We start from the raw sequence: 24,939 nt of genomic DNA, 5'->3' as shown, positions 1-24,939 counted from the left end.
TACTCCTGATGGATATCCATGTAAACATTCTCGGTTGTAAACTTGTATTTCTATTTATGCTTTGATCTTTCATATGTACTTGTGGTGAACAATTTAACACCTGATCATGTATTCTGAAAGATTTTTAGGTGCTGAGGACAAAGAGAAGACACACAGAAGGACTGAGACAGAGGGTCTGAACTGGAAGGACAGAGACAGATGGACAGAGCAGGAGAGGGGATGACCTGAAAAGACCAGTTTGAGATAAGGAGAACAAAGGTAAGTAGAACTAAGACAAAAGGATCTGGGCTGAGAAGTAATGTAGAGAGGAATAACTTATGTAACATAAGAGAGCAATCTAGAGAATGCAGGTGAAAAGAGGACAAAAGAAGAAGCTGGAAAGAATAGAAGGTGCAGGCAGGTTTCTCCTTATCTTGGGACAGAAAAGGACAATTCTTAATAGCAATGCAAAATTAGTCTTGTTAAAAGGAACAGGCCTTTTCTTTTACAAACTTGGGTTTAAATCACTTAGCATTAAAAGGGTAGAAGCGATTTCTTTCTCTCTGTAATAAAGATTGGAGTTCATCTTTCTGTACTGGTCCTTGGTCTTTTGCACCATATGCATATGTAAGTATTGATGTCTGTGTAAGTATGCAATTATGAGAATGTATGCATGTGTGTGTGTGAGTGTGTGTGTGTGTGTGTGTGTGTGTGTTTGTGTAAGAATGTAATTGTGACTCTGCTCCCAGACCCCGTGAGAGAGAGACCCAACCGCCTGGTCAGGTGGGCACTCCTGAGGCTGCAGAGCTGAAGAGACCACCAACACTGCCCACCCCTGCCCACATCCCAGGCCCAAGAGGAAATTGTATAAGGCCTCTGGGCTCCCGTGAGGGAGGGCCCAGGAGCGGCAGGACCCCTGCCTGAGACACCACCAGAACCTGAAGGAAACAGACTGGATAAACAGTTCTCTTCACCCGAAACCTGTGGGAGGGAGAGCTAAACGTTCAGATAGGCAGACAAGCCTGGGAAACCAGAATAGACTGCTCTCTGCACATACATCTCGGAAGCAAGAGGTAAAAACAAAAGGCCATCTGGAACCCTGATGCACTGAAGCTCCCGGAAAGGGTGGCGTAGATCTTCCTGGTTGCTGCCGTCACAGAGAGCCCGTGGGCAGCACCCTGTGAGTGAACTTGAGCCTCAGGACCACAGGTAAGACAAACTTTTCTGCTGCAAGTGACCTGCCTGGTGAACTCAAGACACAGGCCCACATGAACAGCTGTAGACATGTACAGAGGAAAAACTACATGCCCAAAAGCAGAACACTCTGGCACCATAACTGACTGAAAGAGAGGAAAACATGTCTACAGCACTCCTGACACACAGGCTTATAGGACAGTCTAGCCACTGTCAGAAATAGCACAACAAAGTAACACTAGAGATAATCTGATGCCGAGAGGCAAGCACAAGAACCCAAGCAACAGAAACAAAGACTACATGGCATGATCGGAGTCCAATTCTCCCACCAAAAGAAAAACATGGAAAATCCAAACACACCAGAAAAGCAAGATCTAGTTTCAAAATCATATTTGATCATGATGCTGGAAGACTTCAAGAAAGATGTAAAGAACTCCCTTAGAGAAACACAGGAAAACATTAATAAACAAGTAGAAGCCTACAGAAAGGAATCACAAAAATCCCTGAAAGAATTCCAGGAAAACATAAATAAACAAGTAGATGCCCATAGAGAGGATACAAAAATCCCTGAAAGAGTTCCAGGAAAGCACAATCAAACAGTTGAAGGAATTAAAAATGGAAATAGAAGCAATCAAGAAAGAACACATGGAAAAAAACCCTGGATATAGAAAACAAAAAGAAGAGACAAGGAGCTGTAGATACAAGCTTCACCAACAGAATACAAGAGATGGAAGAGAGAATCTCAGGAGCAGAAGATTCCATATAAATCATTGACTCAACTGTCAAAGATAAGGTAAAGCAGAAAAAGCTACTGGTCCAAAACATACAGAAAATCCAGGACTCAATGAGAAGACCAAACCTAAGGATAATAGGTATAGAAGAGAGTGAAGACTCCCAGCTCAAAGGACCAGTAAATATCTTCAAAAAATCATAGAAGAAAACTTCCCTAACCTAAAAAAAGAGATATGCATAGACATACAAAAAGCCTACAGAACTCCAAATAGATTGGACAAGAAAAGAAACACCTCCTGTCACATAATTGTCAAAACACCCAATGCACAAAATAAAGAAATAATATTAAAAGCAGTAAGGGAAAAAAGTCAAGTAACATATAAAGGCAGACCTATCAGAATCACACCAGACTTCCTGCCAGAAACTATGAAGGCCAGAAGATCCTGGACTGATGTCATACAGACCCTAAGAGAACACAAATGCCAGCCCAGGTTACTGTATCCTGCAAAACTCTCAATTATCATAGATGGAGAAACCAAGATATTCCATGACAAAACCAAATTTACACAATATCTTTCTACAAATCCAGCAGTACAAAGGATATTATATGGTAAAGCCCAACATAAGGGGGCAAGCTATACGCTAGAAGAAGCAAGAAACTAATCGTCTTGGCAACAAAACAAAGAGAATGAAAGCACACAAACATAACCACACATCCAAAAATGAATATAAAGGGAAGCAATAATCACTATTCCTTAATATCTCTCAACATCAATGGCCTCAACTCCCCAATAAAAAGAAATAGATTAACAAACTGGATACGCAACGAGGACCCTGCATTCTGCTGCCTACAGGAAACACACCTCAGAGACAAAGACAGACATTACCTCAGAGTGAAAGGCTGGAAAACAACTTTCCAAGAAAATGGTCAGAAGAAGCAAGCTGGAGTAGCCATTCTAATATCAAATAAAATCAATTTTCAACTAAAAGTCATGAAAAAAGATAAGGAAGGACATCATATTCATCAACGGGAATATCCACCAAGATGAACTCTCAATCCTAAATATCTATGCCCCAAATATAAGGGCACCTACATACGTAAAAGAAACCTTACTAAAGCTCAAAACACACATTGCACCTCACACAATAATAGTGGGAGATTTCAACACCCCACTCTCATCAATGGACAGATCATGGAAACAGAAATTAAACAGTGATGTCGACAGACTAAGAGAAGTCATGAGTCAAATGGACTTAACGGATATTTATAGAATATTCTATCCTAAAGCAAAAGGATATACCTTCTTCTCAGCTCCTCATGGTACTTTCTCCAAAATTGACCATATAATTGGTCAAAAAACGGGCCTCAACAGGTACAGAAGGATAGAAATAGTCCCATGCGTGCTATCTGACCACCACGGCCTAAAACTGGTCTTCAATAACAATAAGGGAAGAATGCCCACATTAACATGGAAATTGAACAATGCTCTACTCAATGATAACCTGGTCAAGGAAGAAATAAAGAGAGAAATTAAAAGCTTTTTAGAATTTAATGAAAATGAAGGTACAACATACCCAAACTTATGGGACACAATGAAAGCTGTGCTAAGAGGAAAACTCATAGCGCTGAGTGCCTGCAGAAAGATACAGGAAAGAGAATATGTCAGCAGCTTGACAGCACACCTAAAAGCCCTAGAACAAAAAGATGCAAATACACCCAGGAGGAGTAGAAGGCAGGAAGTAATCAAACTCAGAGCTGAAATCTGAAGTAGAAACAAGTAGAAACAAAAAGGACCATAGAAAGAATCAACAGTACCAAAACTTGGTTCTTTGATTAAATCAACAAGATAGATAAACCCTTAGCCAGACTAAAGAGAGGACACAGAGAGTGCGTCCAAGTTAACAAAATCAGAAATGAAAGGGGAGACATAACAACAAATTCAGAGGAAATTAAAAAAATCATCAGATCTTACTATAAAAACCTATATTCAACAAAACTGAAAATCATCAGGAAATGGACATTTTCCTAGAAAGATAACAGGAACCGAAGTTAAAGCAGGAACAGATAAACCAGTTAAACAACCCAATAACTCCTAAGGAAATAGAAGCAGTCATTAAAGGTCTCCCAACCAAAAAGAGCCCAGGTCCAGACGGGTTTAGGGCAGAATTCTATCAAACCTTCATAGAAGACCTCATACCAATATTATCAAACAATTCCCCAAAACTGAAACAGATGTATCACTACCGAATACCTTCTACAAAGCCACAATTACTCTTATACCTAAAGCACACAAAGACACAACAAAGAAAGAGAACTTCAGACCAATTTCCCTTATGAATAGCGACGCTAAAATACTCAATAAAATTCTGGCAAACCGAATTCAAGAGCACATCAAAACAATATTCCACCATGATCAAGTAGGCTTCATCCCAGGCATGCAGGGGTGGTTTAATATATGGAAAACCATCAATGTGATCAATTATATAAACAAACTGAAAGAACAAAACCACATGATCATTTCATTAGATGCTGAGAAAGCATTTGACAAAATTCAACACCCCTTCATGATAAAAGTCCTGGAAAGAATAGGAATTCAAGGCCCATACCTAAACATAGTAAAAGCCATATACAGCAAACCAGTTGCTAACATTAAACTAAATGGAGAGAAACTTGAAACAATCCCACTAAAATCCGGGACTAGACAAGGCTGCCCACTCTCTCCCTACTTATTCAATATAGTTCTTGAAGTTCTAGCCAGAGCAATCAGACAACAAAAGGAGATCAAGGGAATACGGATCGGAAAAGAAGAGGTCAAAATATCACTATTAGCAGATGATATGATAGTATATTTAAGTGATACCATAAGTTCCACCAGAGAACTACTAAATCTGATAAACAACTTCAGCAAAGTGGCTGGGTATAAAATTAACTCAAATAAATCAGTTGCCTTCCTCTATACAAAAGAGAAACAAGCCGAGAAAGATATTAGGGAAACGACAGCCTTCATAATAGACCTAAATAATATAAAGTACCTCGGTGTGACTTTAACAAAGCAAGTAAAAGATCTGTACAATAAGAACTTCAAGACACTGAGGAAAGAAATTGAAGAAGATCTCAGAAGATGGAAAGATCTCCCATGCTCATGGATTGGCAGGATTAATATAGTAAAAATGGCCATTTTACCAAAAGCACCCTACAGATTCAATGCAATCCCCATCAAAATACCAATCCAATTCTTCAAAGAGTTAGACAGAACAATTTGCAAATTCATCTGGAAAAACAAAAAACCCAGGATTGCTAAAACTATCCTCAACAATAAAAGGACTTCAGTGGGAATCACTATCCCTGAACTCAAGCAGTATTACAGAGCAATAGTGATAAAAACTGCATGGTATTGGTACAGATACAGACAGCCAGACGAATGGAATACAATTGAGGACCCAGAAATGAACCCACACACCTATGGTCACGTGATTTTTTACAAAGGAGCCAAAACCATCCAATGGAAAAAAGATAGCATTTTCAGCAAATGGTGCTGGTTCAACTGGAGGGCAACATGTAGAAGAATGCAGATCGATCCATGCTTATCACCCTGTACAAAGCATAAGTCCAAGTGGATCAAGGACCTCCACATCAAACCAGACACACTCAAACTAATAGAAGAAAAACTAGGGAAGCATCTGGAACACATGGGCACTGGAAAAAATTTCCTGAACAAAACACCAATGGCTTATGCTCTAAGATCAAGAATCGACAAATGGGATCTCATAAAACTGCAAAGCTTCTGTAAGGCAAAGGACACGGTGGTTAGGACAAAACGGCAACCAACAGATTGCGAAAAGATCTTTACCAATCCTACAACAGATAGAGGCCTTATATCCAAAATATACAAAGAACTCAAGAAGTTAGACCACAGGAAAACAAATAACCCTATTAAAAATGGGGTTCAGAGCTAAACAAAGAATTCACAGCTGAGGAATGCCGAATGGCTGAGAAACACCTAAAGAAATGTTCAACATCTTTAGTCATAAGGGAAATGCAAATCAAAACAACCCTGAGATTTCACCTCACACCAGTGAGAATGGCTAAGATCAAAAACTCAGGTCCACTCTGGGGAGAAATAGTTGACATTCTCCCTCTACCAGAGTGGACCACAGGCACCCAGGTTCTAGAAACAAAGTGTTAAGATTTGATCATTCTCATGGAGTCTTTAGAAATTTCTCCTCTAAGGAAGCCAGTTTCAACCTTCCCCCTTCGGCCAAAAGGGATCTTGTGCCATCTTCTGCTGCCCAAGAGACACCAAAAGCTACAATTACTCCTCAGGTGAGTCCCACACCTTCTCCTTCTGTACAAAGGGACGTGGAATTTTCCAAAAATGACGAAGGTATTGTGGAAATGTGCCAATCCTTACAAGGGCATGCTGGACATTCCATATTGTCCCAAGATGCTCAAGTAACACCTCCTTCAACCGAAAAGGCATGTTCACCATCTGCCCTAGGGTTTCAGGGAGTTTCTTCACCACTCTCTAGTGCTCCAGAAAGTGTTCTCCATGCTCAAAGTGATTTGTCATTGTGCAAATTAGATTTCAAATATACAAAACTTTTTTTATATTTACAAAGGTCTGAGGGAAACTCCACATCGAAAAAAAAAATCATTTAGAACTTGTTCCATTAGCCAAGTATATCAGAAAAATTTCATGTCTTCTAAAGCATCTAAACATCAATCTGGATCTAGCACTCATTCTAGGAAACATTTACAATCAGTCATACAGTCCCCAGGACCATCAAATTTAATAAGGTGTATCTAGAAACTTTACCATCTGCCAAAATGTCTTTAGGATGTTCAGCAACTTCTCCATGAGCTTGGTGAACCCATAGAACAAAATAACTAAAGCTATCTTCCCAGGATGTTTTCCCAAGATCCACATATTTTTTTTCTTTTTTTTTTTTATGCCAAGACAGAAGACCAGCTTCCTTCTCCCCATCTCTGATATCTTCATCCTCTTTGTTCTTCCTCACAAATGGCTGTTTACTCTGAATAGAAGGCTAATTAGTAAATCCTAGAGGTACTGAAGGAATATCCGAGGTGCAGTTCAAGACATGACAATACTTATGACATCACAGATGATGCTAGGGCTCTCCAGGACGCAAGAATTTTTTCAAGGAGGGACTAATGATGATATCACTGAGAATTGCCATGGACTACCTGCTGAACTGCTTTACTAACATTGACTAGATAAAACGGTGCACTTTACAGAGTGGAAAACTTTACCTACTATATCTCTCTAAAGCTAAGGAATTCTCTTGGCTTCATTATTGATTACATGCTCTGAATGGAGAAAGATAGTTAGGGGCTTGACATGGGTAGAAAAAATTTAGGAACCTAGAGTGGAGGAGATTAATCTGGATAATACTTTTATTCCCAGATCCGTTCCTATGGCCTATAGTTCAATTTTTTCAGAAATATGTTTCCCAAACACTACGATTTTCCCTATACTCCTTTAATGGAATGAATATTACATTATATTTTCTTATTGTACATTCTATGATAGGGGACTTTATAATATTCCTGAATGTGTACTCAAAAATTCTTTTTTCCAATTCCATTTTCTGCAATGATTTTGGCAACAAAGGGGGCCCATCTACAGTGTAAGCATAACAGTGTAAATACTGTGTACATACTTCAAATGACACACTACCAAATCCTTATTTTATCCAAAAATTACCAGGCATTAATAAAGGAAAGTACCACATTGACTATATACTTTGTTTCTCTATTCCCACTTGATATTATTTCTGCAATATCTGCCTTCCTGTGTTTCATTGCCATACATGAGGGTTTTGGATATTTTACCATGATTTTTATTAAGGCCAAACATAAGATATAGGAGGCTGGGCAGCGAGTGGAATGACTTGAGGACCAGTGAAACCTCAATATCAGTAGTTTCAAAAGAACAGGATGGGGTCTACTTGGTGTTGCCATTTGTGGATTCTACAGTCTTGACCTAGATGCACAGAATTCATGTTAAAATTCCAGCTAAAATTATAGCTTCAGGAGCCACCAAAAGTACATATATATATACATCAGCTTCTGAAACTGCACAAGATTTATGAAGGTAAGAAGTGCATTCTGTCAGATATAAATATTTCCTGAGAGACACAGCTAGATTATACAAATACAGAAGTGAATGCTAGTGGCAAACCAGTAAACTGGAAATGGACTTCTTGTTTGTAGATTTTGATGAAAGATTACAAGAGCTGAAGGGGCTTTAACACTATAAGAACAACAATGCCAATGAACCGGAGCTTTCTGATACTAGAACAATATTCAAAGAATGTACATGGACAGAGCTATGGCTCCAACTGCATATGTGGAAGAGGATGGACTTGGTGAGCACCAATGGAAGGAGAAGTCCTTGGTCCTCCCTAGGTTTGACTCCAAGTTCAAAGGAATGTCAAGGGGTAGTATGGAGGGTTATAGAAGAGGAGGGGGGACCAGTTAGGGATCTTATGGGCAGGAAACTGGGAAAGGAAATAACATTTTAAATGTAAATATAGAATCATCCAGTTAAAAAAAGCAATAATATTTGCTAAAAATGAAAGATATTAAAGAAAAGATAATTGCCAACTAATCATACCTATTGACTTGGAAATCTACAATGATAGTCAGAGTAATACTAGTGGAAAGACTAAGATGATGAAATCTGAACTAGAGCACTTCTCTCTCCCAGATAGAAGTATCAGACAGAAACTGCACTATAGGTACCCAAAACATTGAAGAGTTTACTCTGAGCTGAGGACATAATATTTCTCCATCCCATCTTCCTTAGTAACTTTCTCTTTCTGACAAAAAGTATAAAGTCCATGACCTTTCAGGGATACAACTGTGCCATTCAATACACTTGACTTTTGGAATAAAGAAATGAATGATATAAACTCTCTGACTTCCAGAAAGCAAAATAACAGGGAAGTTCAGATGCTCCTGAGAGGGTCCTGGCTCCTGATTCCCTTATGTGGAAGGCGAAGTTAAAGGCTATCTCTTCAGAGATATGCCTCAACACCTAACAAGGACACACTAAGCTTTCCCAAGCACCAAATATTTCTTCCTTGTTTTTATACCAAGACAGAAGGCCAGCTTCCTTCTCCCCATCTCATATCCTTCATTCTCTTTTTTCTCACTCCAAAGTTGTCTCTGAATTAGGCCCATTAGTAAACCTTAGAGTTATTGAAGGAAAATCTGAGAGGCAGTTGCAGTAACTACAACAGAAGGAGCTAGGGCTCACCAGGTTGTAAGAGAGTTTTCAGGGAGGTCCTAATGATAATGTCACTGAGAACTACTGTTGTCTACATGCTGAACACTTTTCCTTACATTGACCAGATTCTAGAGTGTCCTTACCAGGTATATCTCCGGAAACACTGTTGAAACCTGTATGTACTACGTCACTCTAAAGTAGAGACTTCTCTCTGCTTAACTAGTCGTTACATGCTCTGAATGTAGAAAGTTAGCCAGGAGCTTAGCATGGGTAGAAAAAATTTAGGAACATGGAGTGTATGACATACTTCTAGATAATATTTTTATTCCCAAGTTCATTCCTGTGACATAAAGTTCAATTTTCTGTGTTTTCTTTCTTTCCCGAAGGCAAGTATTTTCTCTACAACCTTTAATTGAATGAATATTGTATTTCAATTTCTTACTGTAAATGGGTAGTTTTACCAAAAGGTATGGCCAATAGCCTTCTATGTGTCAACATTTGTGGGCAATGCCATTGCCCCAATAAGACAGAAGTTTCCTGCGCCCCATTTTACAGATGATATCCTTTTAACTGCAAAGAATGAAGAGATTTTAGATTTAGTATATGGAAATTTATTTAAATTGCTAGAAGGTAGGGGATTTGATTACTGCCCCAGAAAAGGTACGAAAGGGCAATTTTGTAAATTATTTAAGAGCAAAACTAAGTCCTTATAACATTATCCCCCAGAAGGTTGAATTGAGGAAAGATAATCTTAAGACTCTTAATGATTTTGAAAATTTGAAAAATTACTAGGAGATATTAATTGGGTCAGATGTCATTTAAAATTGCCTAATTATGAATTAAAACCATTGTATAACATTTTAAGAACAACAATGCCAATGAACCAGGGCTTTCTCATACTATACCAATATAGAAAGAAAGTACATGGACTGAGGAATGGCTCCAAATGCATGTGTCGCAATGGATGGAATTTTTGGGCAACATAGGAAAGAGAAGCCTTTGTCCTCCCTTGTACATCTTTCACTTCAAGGGAATGTCATTCAGGAGAAAGGCTGGTTAGAGAAGAAGGAAATGAGAATATGTAGGGATCTTATGTGCGGGAAACTGGGAAAGGAAATAATATTGGAAATTTAAATATAGAAACATCCAGTTAAAAAAAACAATATAATTTGCTAAAAAATAAAAAAAGTAAGATGTAAAAGACAGTAAAAGTTGCCAAGTAATCACACATATTGACTCGTAAATATGATGTGGTCGAGTAATACTAGTGGAAAGACTGAGATGATGAAATCTCAATTAGAAGCAATTCTGTGTCCGTAATATTAGTGTCAGACAAAAAAATCACTATAGGTGTCCAAAGCATGGTGTTTACACCGAGATAGCAACACAATATTTGTACTTCCCTTCTTCGTTAGTTCCTGTCTTCTGAGAAAAACAGTAAAGGTCAGGAGCTCAGGGAATCAATTGTGCTCTTCACAACACTTGGATTTTGTAATAAAGAAATGAATGATATAAACTCTCTGAATTTTAGGAACCATAAGAAGAGGGAAGTTGAGATGCTTCTGAGAGACTCGCAGCTCATGATTCTCATATGTGGAAGGTTCAGATAAAGACTATCTCTTTAGCGATCCCACACAACTCCTATCTTGGACTCACTGAGCTTTCCAAGGACCACATAGATCTTTCTTTTTTTTTTCGTACAAAGACAAAAAGCCAACTTAATCCCCTTCTCATATCTCTTCATCTTCTTTTTTCTCACTCCCAAATGACTGTTTACTCTGAAATAGAGGACAATTAGTAAACCCTAGAGGTAATGAAGGAACATCTGAAGATCAGTTGCAGTCACAGCAAACTTGTGACATCACAGAAGAAGTTTTGGCTCTCCAGGATACCAGAGATTTTTCATGAATGAACTAATGATGATGTCTATAAGACCTGCCATGGCCTATCTGCTAAAGAATTTTTCTTACATTGACTAGATTTGAGGGTGCCCTTTCCATGTATGTCTTCTGTAACATAGTGGACATGTTTACATACTCCATCTCTCTAAAGCTAGTGACTTCTCTTTGCTTCTTTAATGGTAACATGCTCTGAAAGGACAAAGTTAGTCAGGGTCTTGGCATGGGTCGATGAGATTTAGGAACAGGTGTGTAGAAGATTCTTCTAGATAATATTTTCATTCTCAGGTTCATTCCTGTGGCACACAGTTCAATTTTCTTCGTTTTCTCTGTTCCCCAAAGGCCAGTATTTTCCCTACAGACATTTATTTGAATGCATGTGCATTTCAATTTTTATTGTATATTCCTTGATAGGTGACTTTATTCATATTCCTGAATGTGTACTCAAAAATTCTCTTTTCCACTTCTATTTTCTGCAATGATTTTCACAACAAAGGCGCCCAGCTCTAGAGTGATAATAACAGTGTAAATTGTGTGTATCTACTTCAAGTGGTAAACTCCAAATTCCTATTTCATCCAAAAATTTCCACATATCAGTAAAGCATAGGACCACATGGAGTACAGAATTTGGTTCTCAGGTCCCTTTTGATCTCGGTTCTTCAATATGTCTCTTCCAGTGTCTCTGGGTTAGATTTGAGATTTTTGAATGTTTTACCATGAATATTTCTTGAGGCCAAACATAAGATAGAGAAGGATGGGAATTGATAAGAATGGCTTCAGGACCAGGGAAACCCCCACTTCAATAGTTTCATAAGAACAGGAGGGAATCTATTTGCCAATGCAATTTGTGGACTCTACATTCTTGACCTAGTTGCACTGAATCCATTTTAAAATTCCCCCTAACTTCATAACTTTTGGAGCCACCAAAAGTATATACATATATATCATATATATTTCATATGTATATGATATATATATATATATATATATATATATATATATATATGAAATCAGCCACCAAAACTAGATAAGATTTATGAAGCTAAGAAGTGCATTCTACCAGGAACTGGATATAGATAATTCCTGAGAGACACATTTAGAGCATGTCAAATACAGAAGTGAATGTTAGTGGCAAACCAGTGAACTGAAAACAGACATCTTGTTGGTAGATTTTGAGACAGGATTACAATAGTTGAAGGTGTTGTTAACTCCAAAAGAACAACATTGTCAATGACCCAGAGCTTTCTGGTACTAGACCAATATTCAAACAATGAACATAGACAGAACTATGGCTCCAAATGCATATGTGGCAGAGTATGGGCACCAATGGAAGGAGAAGCCTTGGTCCTACCTAGGTTTGTCTCCCAGTTCAAGGGAATTTCAAGGGGCAGAATTATGGTTAGAGAAGAAGGGATTGTGAACAGGTAGTGATCTTATGGGCAGGAAATTGAGAAAGGACATAATATTTTAAATGTAAATATAGACTCATCCAGTTTAAAAACACTATAATTTGATAAAAATTTTAAAAAGAAAGATTTAAAAGTAAAGAAAACTGCCAACTAATCACACTTATTTACTCAGATCTCTAAATTGGTATTCAGAGTAATACTAGTGGAAAGACAAAGATGATGAAGTCTCAACTAGAAGCACTTCTTTCTCCGAAATATCCGTGTCAGACACAAAATGCACTATAGGTATACAAAGCTTGGAGGAGTTTACTCTGAGCTAAGTACCCAATACTTGTCTTTACCTCCTTCCTTAAGACCTTTTTCTTCTGGGCAAAAAGAATAAAGGCCATAGCTCTCAGAAAAACAACTGTGCCCTCTCAAAATCTATTCTTTGCAATTAAGAAATGAATGATATAAACCCTTTGACATTCAGGAACCATAAGAACAGGGAATTCCAGATGCTTCTGTGACGCTTCCAGCTCTTGATTCCCATATGTGTAAGTCTCAGATCAAGTCTATCTCTTCAGCGATACCACTCCAACCCTTCCAAGGGCTCTCTGAACTTTTCAAAATACCACTTATTTCTTCATTTTTTTCATACAAAGACAGAAGGCCAGGTTCCTTCTTCACATCTCTGATCTCCTCATCCTGTTTGTTCTCACTCCCAAATGGCTATTTACTCTGAATTAGTGGCAAATTAGTAAACCAGAGAGGTAATGAGGTAATATGTGAGAGTCAGTTCCTGTCAGGACAATAATTGTTACATCACAGAAGAAGCTAGGGCTCTCCTAGTTACAACAGATTTTTCATGGAGGTCCTATTTATGATGTCACTGAGAACTGCCATCTCCTACCTGCTAAACAGCTTTCCTTACATTTACCAGATTCGAGGGTGTCCTTTCCAGGTATGTCTCCTGTGACACAGTGGAAAGCTTTACGTACTCCATCTCTCTTAAGCTAGAGACTTATCTCTGCTTCACTAGTGGTTACATGCTCTGAATGGAGAAGGTTAGTCAGGGGCTTGGCATGGGTCCCTAAGATCTAGGAATATGGAGTGCAGGAGATTCTACTGGATAATAATTTTATTCCCAGTTCCATTCCTCTGGCCTATAATTCAATTTCCTCAGATATCTTTCTTTTCTAAAAGCCAGTATTTTCCCTACAGATCTTTAATTGAGTGAATATTTTATTACATTTTCTTAGTGTACATTCCTTGATAGTGGACTTTATATATATTGCTGAATGTGTACTCAAATGTTCTATTATCCTATTCCATTTTTTTGCTCTGATTTTGAAAAAAAGGGGGCCCAGTACTAAAGTGAATATAACAGTGTATATATTCTGTATCTACTTAAATGACAAACTCCCAAATCCTTATTTTATCCAAAAATTACCACACATTAGTAAAGCAAAGGACAACATAGACTATAATGTGGTTCTGCGGTAGCATTAGATAGAAGTTCTCTAATATCTACCTTCCAGTGTTTCCATGGCCAGACTTGAGGGTTTTGGATGTTTTACCATGATTCTTTATTCAGTCCAAACATAAAGTTCATTACATGGACTGGGAGAGGAGTGGCTTGAAGTCAAGTGAATCTTCTACTTCAGTAGGTTCATAAGAATAGAATGGCGTCTATATGGCTTCGTCATTTGTGGATTCTAAATTCTTAACTTAGTTGCGCAGAATACTTGTTAAACATCCACCAAACACCATAGCTGTACAAGGGACCAATTATATCCTAATCATTCTGATTGCTGTGCTATGGAAACTCAGGATTTTGTTTTTGATTTCCATTTACCTGATGGCTAAGGATGTTGATATTCCTCAGTTGAGAATTCATTGTTTAGCTCTACACACACAAACACAAACACAAACACAAACACATACACACACTCTCTGTCTCTGTCTCTGTCTCTCTCTCTGTCTCTCTCTCTCCCTCTCTCTCTCTCTCTCTCCCTCTCCCTCTCCCTCTCTCTCTCTCTCTCTCTCTCTCTCTCTCTCTCTCTCTCTCTCTCTCTCCGCAATCAAATGTAGATAAGAGTGATGAAGCTAAGGAGTCTATGCTGCCAGTGAACTGAAAATGGACATCTTGTTGGTAGGATTTGAGAAAGGATTAGAAGAGCTAAAGGTATTTTCAACACCATAAGAACAACAATGCAAAAAAAAAAAAAAAAACAGAGATTTCTGGTACTAAACCAATATTCAAAGACTGTACATGGACAGAACTATGGCTCCAACTGCATATGTGACAAAGGATGGTCTTGGGGTCACCAATGGAAGGAGAAGCCATTGGGTTTGACTCCAAGTTCAAGGCAATGTCAGGGAGCAGTAAGGTGGGTTATAGAAGAAGGGGAGCAGAATTGGATAGGGCAATTATGGAAAAGAAACTGGGAAAGGAAATAACATTTGAAATGCAAATGTAGAAATATCCAGTTAAAAAAGCAATAAAATTTTATAAAAAATAAAAAAATGAAAGAAAGAAAAAAATCTGCCAGCTAATCAAACCTATTGACACAGAAATCTAAATAGTCACTGTCAGGGAATGGTATTCAGCGTAATACTAATAGAAAGACTGAGATGATGAAGTCTCAACTAGAAGCTCTTCTTCTCCAGATATCAGTGTCATAAACAAATTGCACAATAGGAATCCAAAGCATGGAGGCGTTTACACTGAGCTGAGGAGATAATACTTGTCTTTCCTTTGTTTCTTTGGACCTTTTCTTCAGGGCAAAAAGAGTAAAAGCCACAAGCTCTGAGAAGAACAACTGTGCCCTTCCCAACAACTGGCTTTTGTAATGAATAAATTGATTATATAAACTCTCTTACTTACAGGAACCATATCAAGCAGGGAAGTCCAGATGATTCTGAGAAGTTCGCAGCTCATGATTCCAATGTGTGGAAGGCTCAGATCAAGGCTATTTATTCAGAGAACCCACTCATTCCCTACCCAAGACTCACTGAACTTTCCCATGGACCAGATTTGAGGGTGCTTTCCAATAGTGTCTCCTGTGACATACTGGAAAACTTTACATACTATATATCTGTAAAGCTAGAGACTTCTCTTTGCTTCATTAGTTCTTACATGTTCAGAATAGAGAATGTTGGTCAGGGGCTTGGCATGGGTAAAAAAGATCTAGGAACATGGTGTGGAGGAGATTATTCAGGAAAATAATTCCACTTCCACGTCCATTCCTGAGACATACAGGCCAAGCTCCTAGTTTGTCTCGGTTTCCCAAAGTCCAATATTTTCCTCCAGACGTTTAATTGAAGGAATTTTGTATTACATTTTCTTAGTGTACATTCTTTGAAAGAGGACTTTATATATATATTCCTGAATGTGTACTCAAAAATATTGTTTTCCAATTTTATTTTTTGCAATGATATTGCAACAAAGTGGGCCCAGCTAAAGTGTGAATATAACAATATAAATATTGTATACCTACTTCTAATGATAATCTCCCAAATCCTTATTTTATACAAAAATTAACAGACATCAATAAAGCAAAGGAGAACATAGACCCTAGAATGCGGTCCTGAATTTCTTTTAGGCTTGAAAAATTTTGCCTAGAAATTTTGTAGTTGTATTTGTGTCTTTATCCCTCCACTGGTGTCCTTCCGGGCTACAGGAGTTGGCCTCTAAATGTTCCATATCACCAATGTAAGTCACAGCTTAGGTAACCCCCATTGATTCGTGGGTACCTCCATTATCCTGGACTCTTTCTCTTCCTGGAGATTTCCCCTACCTCCTCATCTCTAAAAGTTCAAGATTTCCTTTCCTTCTCCTGACTATTGGATCATATCTCCTGTCCCTTCCCACACAGGATCCATTCTCCACTTCCTTCCATCTCCCATCTAGTTCCTTCCCTCAATCGGCCTCCTAGACAATTTTATGCCCATTCTACATGAGACTCAATCCTATGCACTTGGGGCATTCTTCTTGTGTATCTTCTTTGTATCTATAAGCTTAGTGGAGAATGTCCTGTAGTTTACGGATAATATTACTTATAATTGAGCAATTTCAAAAACCCTGCTGGATCATATTTTCATAGTAGTATTCAACTTTGAAAATGATAATTTAATATGTGTGAATATCCGGAGGAACAAATTTAAGTAAAAAGAAACTTAAAACATAGATCAAATCACAGATTTTAAAAGTTGACCTAATAATAAAATTGTCTACTATCATAAAGTTTGATTATACCACAGGCAATTTTTTAAGTGGTACAATAAATTTGGCAGACAAATGATGTTTTTACCAAATAATTATGGATAATTTGACTAAGATCAAATAAGATAAATATATTATTTCCATTTCGATATCACTTGCTGGCATTTTTCCTCAAACATGATGTATATAGCATTAAACATAATGGTATTAGTTTTAAATTTTAATATTTATTTTAACCTAACCTAAAAAGTAACAGGTTGTCTTATTTTATTCTTGTTGACATTCAACCTCATCCTTGCTTTTTCAGTTCTTTGTTCCTTCCTGTCCTATGTCCCTCACCACTTATACTAGTCTCTCTTCATTATTCTTACATCTACATCCATATCCCACATGTTCAATATCTTCCATGGCACACTGTTTAAAACCCAACTTTCTAATGTCTGCGACCTATATCAGTTAAATAAACTCAAGCCATCCACAGCTTCACATAAATACAAGTATATTAGAAGGAGATTCTATGATCTATATGAGAAAGAACACATGGTATTTGCCTTTCTGAGTCTTTGCTACCTTACTTGGTATATTTTATAGTTACATTTATTTTCCTGAAACCATGATAGTTTAGTTTTCCTAGGGCTTAATGAAATGCCATTTCGTATATTGGCATATTCTTATGTATCTACATATCAATGAACATTCCTTACTATTCTCAATAAAACAACAATAGATTTTTTGTGAATAATGATGAGAAAGCTCAGATAGAGAAGTCAAGATTAATTACTGACAAACTAAGAAAAAAATTTCAAAGATAAAAATTTGTGGTTATGTTAACTAGATCAGTGTACATTAAGGTTAATAAAGGATGTGGTATTTATAATGTTTTAATAAAAATTAAAATTGTAGAATATTCAATACTTTAGAGAATGCTTATAAAATTGTCCATCACTAAGTGTTACTTACACTAAAAATTTAATATTTTTATAAAATATTTTGGGGATATATATATATATATGTATGAATATATATATATTGTATATATATACACATATATATATATGTATATATATATATATATATATATATATATATATATATATATATATATAACCTTCAAAATAACATTAAGAAGTTACTGTCATAAAATTCAATAACAACACCAAAGACCGGTTATATGAATTAAAAACGGACTAGAAGTTATTGAAAACCTCTCCAATTAAATTCAGAGACTTAGAAAAGAGAGCCTTTTAATAGAAAGGCACATGGCAAACAAGAAACAATAAAATCCTGAGACTATACTAAGATGGTTACTATTCATTCCTATGTGCTAAGGTTTCATCAACAAGCATGGTAGATGAAGAGAAGGTATATGTCAGAAAAACTAATTCATGTTTAACATAGTAACTTTCTTCATAATACCCAAGCAGACACTTCTCTTTTTTGTTGCTTAAAAAGTATGTACAAAGCACGGCTTTTGATTATAACACTAATATTTCAAAACTATCATTAAATATGCAAAGATCTTAACACAAAACCCATAGTTTTCATAGCAACCATACAAACTTAAGAAGGAAAAGAAAACATTTTAAGTACATAGATATGCGTAATGAAGTCCCCACCTTACCAGTAACAGATGGGTCAAATTTATTGTTCTATGTATTACATAGAATACTCTATCCCAGTTCATTGTTCCTTAGCATATGTTTTTTCTCATCTTTCTCTGTTACTAATCTTCTGAAAGCAGGTTGTATTTCTCATAAAATTAGTTCAAATCATCCAATCTTCACACCAACAAAAAGAAGGTGTTGACATTAGAGGAAAACCAATTAAAGGTTCTCATTCTTTATTGTGCAAAATTTTATATATTATTTTGTATGCTTAATATGCTTCTACACCTTAGTGATGACAATTCAATATTGGCCTGAAATCCAACATTCTTAATTCACAATGTAAAAGCCCTTTAGCTAATCACAGAAAAGCCTTCAAAGTGTATTTACATAGGTTTATTTAATAATAATTCAACTTATAGTGTAAGGGGAATAGTGATGTATAACATCTTTTCTTACATTTTTGGTGCCTCACATTATTTTATAGCTAAGAGATTTCATTAGAATCAAGAAAAGATTATTGACATCTTACTAAAATAAAATGAGAATTTTTCTCTGTATAATTCAGAACTTATTCTTGAACATTTTTGTGACAGTGTTTCTTTTATATCCCTGGCAGTACCAGAACTCACTCTCCCTCTCACCTTTTCTCTCTTTCTCTCTCTGTAGACTAATCTGGCCTTGAACTTAGAGTTCTGCCTGCTTCTGCTCCCCAGTGCTAAGAATAAAGGCCTGTGCCACCACACCCCGTTCTTGTCTACATCTTTAACATGCTCTTGTGTGATTATATTCCAAATCTTATGAAGTTAGTTCCCTAAAGTACCTAGAAAAACTCCAATACCAAAAATATATTTTGCATATCTAAGTCCCTCTTCCCAAATTCCTGATTGATCTAGTCACCTAGCAAGCTCTCTGAAGGAACTGAAAACAACAAATTTTGCTTTCATAACAGGAATAAAGAAAAGGACTGTTTACTGCACGATCTCTTGATATCACGGAACAATTCTTCCAACACTACAAAGTGAAATCTCATAAAGAAATGGGTACCCGAAGCCACAGTTTCTTACCTTCTATTTGGTTGTGCACACTGTGACCACCATTTCATTTTAACCAGGTTTAACGCAAAGGTATTCTCTGCCCCAAGAATCCAATTCTACTATATTGACATATTCAGCCATGTTCAGATAAATTTAATCACCAAGCACACCAAAGTAAGGATTTATAAAATATCCAACAGAAACATGGGAAGAAATGCTACAAATATAAATTCATACAGAATAAATAAACAAAAGGTCATTTACTTTTTGTAACACAACATCTGTCTATTTTTATTGTATTGATTGGTTCTGTGTATATTCAGAAGCCAAGAAAATTGTATTTAAGCCAGGACACAATTTGTGAGTTTCAGTTCTCTCTATTATATAGACTATGAAGACTAACACTTAGATATCAATGCTTAATAGAAAGCAATTTTACATGTTGTGTCATTTAACTATTTCTCAGATTTTTTTGTATAATTGAAAAAGTATAGCTAAATCTTGTTATTTAATATTTTTCCCACTCAATTTCAATATCTACTTTAACTCTGAGTAATAAGTCCAAATGGGATCTGATTACATATATTGGCCACATACGTATTTTTCTAAAAATTATAAGGCAAAGTTTTATATGCTAGAATGTACACTTTTGGGAGTACTGGAATTTAGTTCATCCTTTTTCATTACTTTTCTCTGAAAGACTATTTTTTACTAATTTGTTTCAAATTTTTAGAAGTATTTTTGTGTGTGTTTTTGTGTGTGTGAGTGTGCCTGTGTGAGTATACATACATACATATACATGTATATTTTATAATTCAAATATAATAAGACCAGAGAAAGTAGCTTGAGTGATATTGATAATTTATGGACACAGTGAATTTTTGTATATGCCATATATATAACCTTGAAAATATTTTCTGAGTATTTTTTCAAAAGCAATTTTTAAATATGTATACTGGATCAAACATGCTAATTGCAGTTTTCGCTTTTTCCACACTAATTTTATCTCATTAGATGTCTAGAATGAAATATATGGATCCCTGAATCATATATTAACTCCAACTGTAGGTAGAATCAATGATGGATCTTATTTTTCTCACCTTTACTTCATAAATTATATATTTAATATGCTCTATTTATATTAGAAACGTGTGCCACATTATACATATATATATATATATATTCGTTGATAACTTCCTTCTGTAAACAAACATTAAGAATTAATGATTTATATACATTATTACAAAATCTAAGAACATTCAGTGTCTTCCATAATCAACTACCATAATGCATAAATATTAGAATCATTTCCTGACTGACGCTATTAACAAAAAGTACTTGATGTACCATTCCTATAAACTAATTTAGATATTATCCATCTGAGTTTCTTCAAAGAAATGTCTAACTTTTAGTAAAGGGAAATATAGTAAAATTGTTACTGTCTTTGAATCACAAATGATGTCAGTATTTTTTTCATTCTATATTTCTTTAAATTGTAAAATACAGTCTTATTTAAATAAGTCATAACAAAAAGGGACATATTGATTATAGAGAGCAAAAGAGACCAAATGAAATTAATGCCAAACTCTAATATTTGAGCCAATATCAGAAATGGGAAATGATATTTTACTATTAATTTAAGGAGACATAATGTCATTTTTATTTAATAATTTTCCTGAATATTTTATGTATTTTCAGTTCAAATGGTATCTCCTTTTCTCCCTCTCCCATAATCCCCCCTTCCAGCTTCTTTGAAGATGTTCCCATTTCCACCAACTCACTTCAACCTCAGTGCCCTGGCATTACCCTACACTGGGGAAACAAGTCTTCACTGGATTAAAGGATTTTAATTCCAATCATGCTGGACAGTGCATTTCTCTGCCACACATGTGGCTGGAATCATTGGTTCCTCAAACTGTACTCACTAGTGGGTTGTTTAATCCCCCTAATTTCTGGTGGGGTCTTGTTGGTTGATATTGTTGTTCTTCCTGGGGTTTTGCAAATCCCTTCAGCTCATTAAGTATTTTCTCTAAAACTTCCATTGAAACCCCCATGTTTAATCCAATGGTTAGCTGCAACCATCCTCATTTATATCAGTAGGGATCTGTCAGAGCCTCTCAGGAGACATCCATATCTGATTTCTATCAGCAAGGATTTGTTGGCATGAGCAATGAAGTCTGAATTGGGTGGCGGCATAGTGGATGGATCCCCACGTGGGGCAGTCTCTGGTTGACCCTTTCTTCAGTCCCTGCTTGACTCTTTATCATTGTATTTCCTTCCATGAATATTTTGTTCCTTCTTCTTAGAAACAATGTAGCATCCACATTTTGGTCTTCTTTTAGTTTGGGCTTCATATGACCTGTGGATTCTTTCTTATGAATTCCACACTTTTGGGTTGATACACACTTCCAATTAGTTTATATTATTTGTGTTACTACCTCACACAGAATGATAATTTCTAATTCCATCCTAAGAATTTTATGCAAACATTGTTTTTGATAGCTTAGGATACAGGGTGTAAATATACCACATTTCCTTTATCCATTTCTTTGTTGAGGGACATCTGGGTTCTTTTCAGCTTCTGGCAAATATATGTATATATGTATATATGTATATATGTATATATGTGTGTGTGTTTATACATACAATATATGTGTGAGTATTTATGCAGATATATATATATATATATATATATATATATATATATATATATATATATAGTTGCTTTCCACATATAGCATCATGTGTCCTTGTTATATGTTGGAGCATCTTTTGGGTAAATACCCAAGAAGTGGTATTGCAGGATCCTCATGTAGAACAAATTTTGTTAGAAAATTCCAGATTGATTTCCAGAGTGGTTATACCAGCTTGCAATCCCACCAACATTGGAGGAGTTTTCCTCTTTCTCCACACCCTTTTAAGTATCATTTGTCTACTGAATTTGTTTTTATCTTAGCCATTCTGATTGGTGTGCTGTGGAATCTCAGGGTTTTTTTTTTTTGTTTTGTTTTGTTTTGTTTGTTTTGTTTGTTTTGTTTGATTTGTTTTTTTTTTTTTTCATTTCCATTTACCCGATGGCTAAGGATGTTGATATTCCTCAGTTAAGAATTCATTGTTTAGCTCTATACACAATTTTGATAGGACTATTTGATTCCCTGTAACATAATTCATTGAGTCTTTCTATAGATTGAATTTAGCCCTCCATCAATTGGAGGATTGATAAAGATCTTTTCTTAATCCGTTGGTTGCTTCTTTTTGCTAATGACAGTGCACTTTGCCTTACAAAAGCTTTACAATTTTATGAAGTTCCATTTGTCAAATCTTTATCTTAGAGCATAAGCCATTTGTTTTATATTCAGGAAATTTCTCCAGTGCCCAAGTGTACAAGACTCTTTGACATCTTTCTTCTACTAGGGTTAGGTTATATGGTTTTATGTGGAGACCCTTGATCCACTTTTACTTGAGCTTTGTATGCGGTGATAAGAATTGATTGATATCACTTCTTCTACATGCTAATTTCCAGTCAAACCAGCACTATTTGTTGAAAATGCTATGTTTTTTCCATTGGATGATTTTGGCTCCTTTGTCAAATACCAAGTTCCTGGTGTGTGCCTTCATTTCTGGGTCTTCAATTCTATTCCATTGATCTGGGTATTTGTCTCTGTACCATAACCATTAAATTTTTATCATTATTTTTCTGTTACACAGTTTGAGGTAAGGTATAGTGATTCCCAAAGAAGGAAAAGATCTTTACCAATCCTGCAAAAGATAGAGTCCTTATATCCAAAATATACAAAGAACTCAAGAAATTAGACCGCATTGAGACAAATAGCCCTATTAAAAAATGGGGTCAGAGCTAAACAAAGAATTCACAGCTGAGGAATGCCGAATGGCTGAGAAACACCTAAAGAAATGTTCAACATCTTTAAAAAAAACAACCCTGAGGTTTCACCTCACACCAGTGAGAATAGCTAAGATCAAAAACTCAGGTGACAGCAGATGCTGGCGAGGATGCGGAGAAAGAGGAACACTCCTCCATTTTTGGTGGGATTGCAGACTGGTACAACCATTCTGGAAATCAGTCTGGAGGTTCCTCAGAAAACTGGACATTGAACTGCCTTAGGATCCAGCTCTACCTCTCTTGGGCATATAACCAAAAGATGCCCCCAACATATAAAAAAGACACGTGCTCCACTATGTTTATAGCAGCCTTATTTATAATAGCCAGAAGCTGGAAAGAACCCAGATGCCCTTCAACAGAGGAATGGATACAGAAGATATGGTACATCTACACAATGGAATATTACTCATCTATCAATAACATTGCCTTTATGAAATTCATAGGCAAATTGATTGAACTGGAAAATATCAAACTGAGTGATGTAACCCAATCACAAAAAAAAAAAAAAACACATGGTATGCACTCATTAATATGTTGCTATTAGCCTAAATGCTTGAATTACCCAAGAGGCCTAGAACACATGAAATTCAAGACTGATGATCAAAATGTGAATGCTTCACTCATTCTTTAAAATGGGAATAAGCGTACCCTTGGCAGGGAAGAGAGAGGCAACATAAAAACAGAGACAGAAGGAACACCCATTCAGAGCCTGCCCCACATGTGGCCCATACATATACAGCTACCCAATTAGACAAGATGGATGAAGCAAAGAAGTGCAGGTGGACAGGAGGCAGATGTAGATATCTGCTGAGAGACACAGCCAGAATATAGCAAATACAGAGGTGAATGCCAGCAGCAAAGCACTGAACTGAGAACAGGAAACCCGTTGAAGGAATCAGAGAAATAACTGGAAAACTTGCAGGAGCTCAAGACCCCATATGAACAACAATGCCAAGCAACCAGAGCTTCCAGGGACTAACCCACTACCTAAAGACTATGCATGGACTGACCCTGAACTCTGACCTCATAGGTAGCATTGAATATCCTAGTAAGATCACTCGTGGAAAGGGAAGTTAGTCCTTGTTCCTGCTAAGACTGAACCCTAGTGAACGTGATTGTAGGGAGGAGTGTGGCAATGGGGTGAGGATGGGGAGGGGAATACCCATAAAGAAGGGGAGGTGGAGGGGTTGGGGTATGTTGGCTTGGAAACCGGGAAAGGGAATAATACTCAAAATGTAAATAAGAAATACTCAAGTTAATTAAAAAAAAAGAAATGAAAGGATCCAGTGTTAGAAATATGCACAAAAAATTAAGCGAAAGACTATAAAAATTTGGAAGGGAGATGAGATGCGGGCAGGTCTAGGAGGAGCAGGAGGGATTGTGGGTTCACTTGATCAGAGCACATTGTATTACATGTACGAAATGTTCCACAAATGAAAAGCAAACCTTCCCATCCTTTTGCTATCCTTATGCTGTGTTACAATGCAAGGCTTTCAAGAGGAACACAGATCAGATATCAGCTCCTGCTTCTTCTTTTACGGGTGTCCTTGTGGTGAATAAATTTTACAAGCAGAAAAAAATAAAGAAGTTCTTTTCTTGTTGAGGATAGTTTTCTCTGTCATGGGGTTTTTGTTTTTTCAAATGAGTTTTCAAATTGCTCTTTCTAACTGTATGAAGAAGTGAGTTGGAATTGTGATAGCAATTGCCTTGAATATGTTGATTGCT

General features: G+C 36.5%; 2 long non-coding RNA genes across 2 annotated transcripts in view; both read left to right on the top strand.

Moving 5' to 3' along the window:
- The window catches only part of LOC134484354 (uncharacterized), an 853,788-nt gene that overhangs the window by 40,995 nt on the left and 787,854 nt on the right, over positions 1 to 24,939 (top strand). The gene's annotated exons all lie outside the window — the stretch shown is intronic.
- Positions 12,571 to 19,328, top strand: LOC134484447 (uncharacterized). Its single transcript, XR_010061903.1, has 2 exons — positions 12,571 to 13,408; positions 19,229 to 19,328. It is a non-coding gene; the product is annotated as an uncharacterized LOC134484447 (long non-coding RNA).

Source organism: Rattus norvegicus, chromosome Y (genome assembly GCF_036323735.1).
Source record: "Rattus norvegicus strain BN/NHsdMcwi chromosome Y, GRCr8, whole genome shotgun sequence".
Lineage (NCBI taxonomy): Eukaryota > Metazoa > Chordata > Mammalia > Rodentia > Muridae > Rattus > Rattus norvegicus.
This window is presented reverse-complemented; position numbering and strand designations above follow the sequence as displayed.